Source organism: Lissotriton vulgaris, chromosome 1_1 (genome assembly GCF_964263255.1).
Source record: "Lissotriton vulgaris chromosome 1_1, aLisVul1.2, whole genome shotgun sequence".
Classification (NCBI taxonomy): Eukaryota; Metazoa; Chordata; class Amphibia; order Caudata; family Salamandridae; genus Lissotriton; species Lissotriton vulgaris.
In genome coordinates, this window is record NC_141685.1 from 185,575,573 (window position 1) to 185,582,346 (window position 6,774).

The 6,774-nt window shown below is 42.3% G+C and overlaps 1 pseudogene; it reads left to right on the forward strand.

The window, feature by feature from the left end:
* The first annotated feature begins 3,982 nt into the window (after nt 1–3,982).
* LOC147738113 (uncharacterized) lies at nt 3,983–6,403 on the forward strand (annotated as a pseudogene).
* Nucleotides 6,404–6,774: the final 371 nt, after the last annotated feature.

Genomic DNA, 6,774 nt, shown 5'->3' on the forward strand with positions numbered 1-6,774 from the left:
CCCTTTCACGGTTCTGTGATCACTATCTCAAACCGATAGTGCAAAACACGCCGTCCTACTTAAAGGACACAAAAACTTTACTTCAGCTGCTACAAAACCTTGAATTTCCAGAGAACACTGTAACCCTGGTGACATTAGACATTGAGAGTCTGTACACCAGCATCCCCCAGGACGACACCATCAGGGTCCTGGGGACGGCTCCGTAAATTGGGAGTACCAGGCATCAAAGACCTTCATACTTGATTGTGCTACTATAGCACTAAAAGAGAACTTCTTTGCCTACAAAAACAACCTCTACCTGCAAACAACTGGGACATCTATGGGCAGTACATTTGCCCCCAGCGTAGCAGGTCTGTACGTCGCCGATTTCGAGGCAAAGCATATCATACAACCCAATGGCCCCTATACGTCCTCCATTAAAATATGGAGACGTTACATTGATGATGTCCTGGTAATTTGGACAGGCAATGATGAACAACTACAGGCCTTCCTAGGTTGGATTAACACACTAGACACCAACCTTAAATTCACCTCGGAATTGAGCAAAACAGAAGTCACCTTTCTGGATGTTAGGATCCAAGTCTCAGGAACCAGATTGACTACCAAGACATACCAAAAACCGACTGCTCGCAATAACCTACTTGAATTCACAAGTTTTCATCCCAGGCCATTAAAAGAAAACCTTCCATACGGCCAATATTTGCGAATAAGACGCAACTGTTCTGATCTCCAAGATTTTAAGACCCAGTCTGCAGAACTAACGGATAAACTCAAGGCACGAGGCTATTCACCCCAGATCTTGAATAAAGGTTACAAGAGGGCCCGCAACCAACCTCGTGAATCTCTCCTTGAAGACAGGGTCACAGACAATGAAACCATACCACTAACCTGTGTAACAACATACAGCACAATGTCCAACTACATGAAAAAATCAATCAATAAAAATTGGCGCATTGTGTCCAGTATAAAAACAGATTGGGATAAACCATTATTCTCTTTTAAGAAAGGACGCAGCCTGAGGGACTCCCTCGTGCATACCCGCCCCAGAATGGAAACACCTACCACAGAGAGATCAATCACAGACACTTGGGGTTTACCGAGAATCACTGGACACTTCCCCTGTGCAAATTGTAGTGTGTGTCATCTCACGACACACACCAAAACTCTTGAGCTTGAGCCGGGAAAAATATGGACACAGAAAGGTCACACGAATTGTAACACCCAAAACGTCATTTACCTGATCACATGTTCGTGTGACCTGCGATATGTAGGCATGACGACCCGCAAAGTAAAGCAGAGGATAGGTGAACACCGCTCCAACATCAGGTGTAAGAAACTGACCACAAAAATGAGCCGCCATTTCTTGGAACAGAACCACACTCCTAATGACATGCGATGGACTGTCATCGAGCATGTGGTTGGCCCAACAAATATCCCCAACCTGCTTTTTGAAAAAGAACAAAGGTGGGTATACAGGCTGGGTACCCACCTTAGAGGTCTTAATGATGATATTCCCTGGAATACTGTGATAAAGTGAAACAGAATCAAGTCTTACAATTTCTGACATACTGATAAACAGTACGAACATTCTACCTTTAGGCCCCTCACAATGTCAGCCCCTGACACAACACTGGCGGTGGTTTGGGTCTTGTATTCTTAGCAGTTTCCCACACAGCAATAGGGATACCTTGATTCCCCAACCTCAATTTACCATCTAGCTATAGCTGTTTAGAAATGAAGACACTCACATGCGTGATTTAACTTTTTACTCGCTAGTCTTCAAAACACTTCCGCATTCAGCGCGGAGACTGTTTAGTCCTAGTCACTTAGCAACAACTCACATGTGATCCATACGTCAGTACCTCTAGGGTGGTTCTATTGGTTTCCCGCACCTGACGACACGTAACCACGCCCACGTGAGGACGTGCCTTGGTACGTAGCCACGCCCACCCGGAAGCAATCACCGCTCTGGTATTTTGCTTTTAAACAACAAACCGAGCCCGCTTCAACATCGTCGGGGTCCGGTTCGAGGGCGACGTAGGCATACTGAGGGTGCTAAGCGTCGAGGTCGTAAGTGGAGACCATCTACCAATTTCCAGCTAAGTACAGATTGCGCTCCATATTACCGAAGGGCATCATATTGATTTTGCGCCTATCTCTTTTTCCCTATGTTTTGCCATGTTACAGGGTGTGCCGAATACGCTTCCACCCCCCTCCTGAGACCCATGGTGTTTATTCCCAACACCTACTAAGTGAGACATTTTTAATTTGACTGCGATCTCATTATGACATTTACATTGATCGCTTAGCTGACGATCTTCTATGAAGATTTTCACCTTTTTAACCCATAGTCACAGCTAGTCCTTACCACGAATAGCACACCGCACTTTTCCTAGTTCATCCGAACCCAGGGCAAATAGGTGGTGTTAACCATAGCGCTATTCATCCACAGCTAGTATGACTATCACGTTTGGAGCACGAATTTTACAGTATACAACCAACAACAACCAGGATAAATACTGAATGTTTGTTCTGTCCTACTTGTGTGTCTCTGTCCTTTTATTTTCAGGTGCAGAAACGATAAGTAGAAGCGTCCTAAACCAGGAGTAATTAGGAATATTTTATTCATTCCTAATTTTTTTGCACTTTTTTCACCTTTAATTTTTTTCACTCTCACGCCCCTAGGTAAGGGTGGGCCTTAGCGTGCCCATACCGCCAGGGTTTTACCACACACAGTCCTGATGAATTGCCGGGTAAATTAACACCGTTTCGATGGCAAGAAACATGTCGACTAACTTTTAGGAACTCACCACTCAATTAAAGTGGACTGTTTCCTCACATATTTTAACTCATAAGTCTCTAGTGATCATTTAATAAAGTCATTATCTCTGATACACTACTGACTATTTTAATACCCCCAACACTCACTAGTCCTAATTGCACTCAACACGCCCTAAACTCACTATCCCGCTCCGCAGTATTCCTGGCGTTGCAGCACACCAAAGAGACACTAGGTCTCTTTGGTGGGGCCCGATGATGAAGCATGTCATCACTAGGTGGTGAGTGAGGGCTTTCTTCAACATCCCAGTGTGGTTGTGTTTGTGCTCCCTAGAACGGCTTAGCCTGTCCTATAGACACTCTTTTTTTGATTATTGATTAATAAGATATCACCTGATCAACTGAACTTTTAGTTAAATATTTGTGTATGATGAAAAATTCCTTGCTAAGTTTCAAAGGCTGTAAAGAAGAAGGGGGAGATATACTAAGATTTTTCGCCATATTTGTGTCACAAAAGTGGCACAAAACAGTGCAAAATCAGTTTTTCCTACTTTACTTTCAAGCAAATAATATAAAAGCAATGTGAAGTATTGCATAGCACTGCGTCGCATTACTTTGTGCCATGGGGGCCTGCCAAGGGTGGTGCATGGGTGTTCCCATGCAACCACCCAAGGCTTCTCACGCTAAACCCAATTTACCAAATACAGTAGATTGGGTTTAGCGTGAGAAAACTGCACCCTTTTAAACTAGGCGCAATGCTTTAATTTCTCTTTCCTTTTCTGACTTTGCATGCTTGCTGCAATGTGAAACACGCATACAAAGTGGGAAAAGCTTTCCCTCGTGTCTGGCATAGTAGTTAGTACAGGAAGGGTGTCCTTCCTGTACAAAACCTATGCTGGATTTACACACACACCCTAGCGCTCTGGTGCTAAGGTGTTTGCATGGCGCAGGGCTGCTGTAATCAGTGCCGGCGCAAGGGGAAGGGAAGGATAGAGCCATATCTTTGAAAATATGGTGCTCTCCTGCTCCCTCCCTGTCACGCAACGCAGTGCAGCCTCAAGCTGCATTGCGTGGAAATTTGGTGAATCTCCCCCAAAATGTCTTTTACAACCAGTTAAACATTGTGAATTCTCATTCCATTATGTTTCAATTTATTAATGTTAAATATCTTTACATCCAACAGAAACAAGCCTTGAATGTATGAAATGACCATCTATAATGAAGCTAATGCTGTAAATCTTCAATATTAGCAGAAATAATGAGCTACAGTATTCAGGAAAACATCAGCGCAGTCAGCGACAGATGAACCTGCACAGAAACAGACAGATCCCGGATGAAGCATCAAGGGCAGTTTAGTGATTGCAAGAGGCTGAGCTGTGCACCTCCATGCGACGAGATGAAGAAATGATCTTAGGAAAATTAAGGCAACAACAATAACAAACCGCCTCCTTTATAAACAAGTGTCCAAAACCAGCTTTGATCATGGGAGCGGTATGATGTGAATATCGCAGTGCTCTGTTTTCTAAAATGACGACAAGCTATCTTTCCATGCTCTAGGTGAATTGTAAACTCTTTCTGGCCAGACCACAGTAACCAGAGAAAATCCCAAAAGAGCGGAGCCGGACAACTGATGGGTAAAGAGGACTTCTTCTATCTACAATACAAATGACTGCCTCAATTTGCGTGCATAGCCATAATCCAATCTAAACGCACAATCACCTACAAAGACACCTTATAGTGTGGCAAATATTTGGTGGCTATTGCAATATATTGTTAAAACAGAAATCAAACGTGCAAAATACTGCACACAGTGATGGGCCATGTTGGCCCATCAGGAAATACAGTCATGGGATGTAGACAAATATATACCCCACCTGCAGACACTAACCAAGAAAGAACAATCCTACGCATGCAGCAAAAGCTTTAGTTTGTCATCACTACTCAAGCTTCATCAGCACCGGTACACAGGACAAAAACTATTCAAATGCAGTGAATGTAGGAAGAGCTTTAGTAACTTATCAAATCTTCAAAGACATCAGCGAATACACACAGGGGAAAAACCATTCAAGTGCAGTGAATGTGCAAAGTGCTTTAGTCACCTATCAAATCTTCAAACTCATCAGCGAATACACACAGGGGAAAAACCATTCAAGTGCAGTGAATGTGTGAATAGCTTTAATAGGTTATCAAACCTACGAAGACACCAGCAAATACACACAGGCGAAAAAACATTCAAGTGCAGTGAACGTGCAAAGTGCTATAGTCACTTAGCAAATCTTCAAACACATCAGCGAATACACACAGGGGAAAAAACATTCAAGTGCAGTGAATGTGTGAAGAGCTTTAATAGGTTATCAAACCTACGAAGACACCAGCAAATACACACAGGGGAAAAAACATTCAAGTGCAGTGCATGTGCAAAGTGCTTTAGTCACTTATCAAATCTTCAAACTCATCAGCGAATACACACAGGGGAAAAACCATTCAAGTGCAGTGAATGTGTGAAGAGCTTTAGTGGGTTATCAAGCCTCCAAACACATCAGCGAATACACACAGGGGAAAAGCAATTCAAGTGCAGTGAATGTGTGAAGAGCTTTAGTGGGTTATCAAGCCTCCAAATACATCAGCGAATACACACAGGGGAAAAACCATTCAAGTGCAGTGAATGTGTGAAGAGCTTTAGTAGGTTATCAGACCTACAAAGTCATCAGCGAACTCACACAGGAGAAAAACCATTCAAGTGCAGTGAATGTGTGAAGAGCTTTAGTCGATTATATCACTTACAAAGACATCAGCGAACACACACTGAAGAAAAACCATACCAGTGCAGTGAATGTGGGAAGAGCTGTAGTCGATTAGAAAACCTACAAAGACATCAGCGAACACACACAGGGGAAAAACCATACCAGTGCAGTGAATGTCCAAAGTGCTTTAGTCACTTATCAAACCTGCAAATACATCAGCGAATACACACAGGGGAAAAACCATTCAAGTGCAGTGAATGTGCAAAGTGCTTTAGTCAGTTAATTCGCCTTCAAACGCATACTCAAACACACACAAGGGAAAAACATTCAAGGGCAGTAAATGTGCAAAGTAATTAAGTCAGTTATCAAACCTCCAAACACATCAGCGAATACACACAGGGGAAAAACCGTATGAGATTGCTGTGAATGTTGGAAGAGCTTTAGTCAATTATCAGAGCTACAAAGTCATCAGCGAACACACATGGGGAAAACATATAAGGGCACTGAAAGTATGAAGGGCGTTTGTCAATTTTCGATCCCACACAGCCCTCAGTCAATACACTCCTTCATTTAACGCACATGGAGATAATCCTAGAGATGCAGAGACTCCGGAGAGATCTTAAGAACATCAAAAATGATATTAACCCCTGTGAGGACATAGACAAGAGCAGAACAGTGCGGTTATTGTGAGAGGAATGAATTATGGAAAAAAATAACATTCTAATTATGTGGGACATTGAAATAGCAGATGATAGAAGACCGGACTAGCAGTAAAGAAGAAAAACAGATAACAGTATTTGCAGAATTATAGAAGTGTTTGTTTCCAGTGATTGTTCACTACGTACACATAGCAGGGCGACATGATGCACCAGAATACACAGTGGGAGACAAGCCACCATGTGGACTAAAAGAAAATAAACATTCTTTATTTTTATTTGGTGAAGAAGAAATATAAAGAAAAACATTATGTCCTACCTGATCACACTACCACTAAAAGCAACACTGAACAATACTGGGACTAACAACGGTACTTTCAGCTAACTTGTCGGATTTTTGATAAAACCTACAAACCCAACACACCCAGAGTGGATATGTTGTCATAGCTCTGGAGATGGGAAACTTCATTGGTAAAATGTATGTATTACTATTAACAAATGCCACTGCAGTATATGTAATGAACTAAAGCGAAGCACAGGTGTTCAAGAAATAACCTATTTTTAGATATGAAAAAGTATATACCTTGTTTTTAAGT